At 39.5% G+C, this 1,469-nt stretch overlaps 1 long non-coding RNA gene across 1 annotated transcript; it reads left to right on the forward strand.

Moving 5' to 3' along the window:
• The first annotated feature begins 8 nt into the window (after window positions 1-8).
• Window positions 9-328, forward strand: LOC107835211 (uncharacterized). The gene is made up of 2 exons (XR_001661037.1): window positions 9-173; window positions 284-328. It is a non-coding gene; the product is annotated as an uncharacterized LOC107835211 (long non-coding RNA).
• The last annotated feature ends 1,141 nt before the right edge of the window (window positions 329-1,469 follow it).

Consider the following 1,469-nt stretch of genomic DNA (forward strand, 5'->3'; position numbering starts at 1 on the left):
TTTTTTTGCAAATGCTCTGTTTTTTTATTGTTTCATGATAAGAGAGAACAAATATCTCGGAGGAAGCAAAGGTCTTCTTCAAGAAGCCATATGAAGAAGGGATGACCAGGGTGGGATCTCCACTGGTTGGAGCAGCAGCAGAGGCCACTGGCTTGCCACCGTTTGTGATTGATGTATGTTTACCAATGTTATTTCCATTTGAGAACTCAGATGGCAAGATGCAATTTTATATAAAAATCAAACAAAGCTTCTTGTTTTGTAACAAGACTTTTCTGTCTTTTAGAACTGAATTGGAAATTACAGAAGACAAAACAGTTTCTTCTCAACCTAAAAAGAAGAAAATCTTTTACACGAAGGACCTGTCAGGTTACAATCCTGATGGCGATCGGGCGGTAGAAAATATTATAAATATTAGAATTAATCAAATTAATAATGAAGTACGATCGCTGCATGAACAGTTGGACACTTTACGGCGCCAACAAAGACAAGATAGAAATATATTAGATGAACTCCACCAACGGTTGAGTTTATTGGATATTACAACTAATATTCTGACATGGGGAGTCGCTGATCCAGGTGAAAACATTTTTCTCTTTATTATTTTTGAATACTCTAAATACATTTTTCTATTGACCTGCTTATGAATCATTTTTTTCCACAAGTGACAGAAACCCCGAAAGTCATGCAAACACCAAAACCCTCAAAAATAGTTTTCTACGTTCACCCACATTTTTTAAAAGAGGGGAACAAATTGCGCCCGCATGTACATATCTATATCTGTGTTTTTTGATTCTGGGGAAAAGCTGCGACAATAAAATTATGGGACAAGGTTCGAAGCACTTTGACTTTGTCTTCAAAGAGGATTGTGGTGAGATGTGGTAATCTGTGTGATGCCGGGCCAAATTGCAGCTTTTAGCACTGCTTTCATAACCCCATTTTTGTCAACGGGAACTTTCTACGTTAAAATGCTCCTGCTCCCCGTCATCACGAAATGGCACGTTGCTGTTGTTTTTAACCTTGCCTTTGCCCATCCACTGAGCTGCATCATTATGATCTGCTTCAGTAAACTATGTGCCAAGATGGCAACCAAGTGTTTTTTTTGTTGTTGTTTTTTCCTTATTTACTCCAGACCCATGTGTGTCAATTAGTGGATTTAAATGTATGCCTCTTCAGTGCGTGGTTTTCTGTTATTACGTTCCAAACTGTACATCTTTATTCCCCTGGCCCACTGTATCTGCTGGCGTGAGAGCAGGCAACGAAGAAAATAGGACGACTTGAAAGGACAGGCAGACGAACCGAGACGGGGGAGAACAACATTTCCAGCTGAGTTTGGAGCTTTTGTGGAGGCCATTAAAGGAGAACTCATCTACAATGTGAAAGCCTCCGAACATCCCACCCACACATATCATTAATGTGCCGTATTTGTTTTACATCGCAACACAAGAAAGTGCAAAAGCACAAACAGCATA

This window comes from Poecilia formosa, unplaced genomic scaffold (genome assembly GCF_000485575.1).
Source record: "Poecilia formosa unplaced genomic scaffold, Poecilia_formosa-5.1.2 Scaffold1237, whole genome shotgun sequence".
Taxonomy (NCBI): domain Eukaryota; kingdom Metazoa; phylum Chordata; class Actinopteri; order Cyprinodontiformes; family Poeciliidae; genus Poecilia; species Poecilia formosa.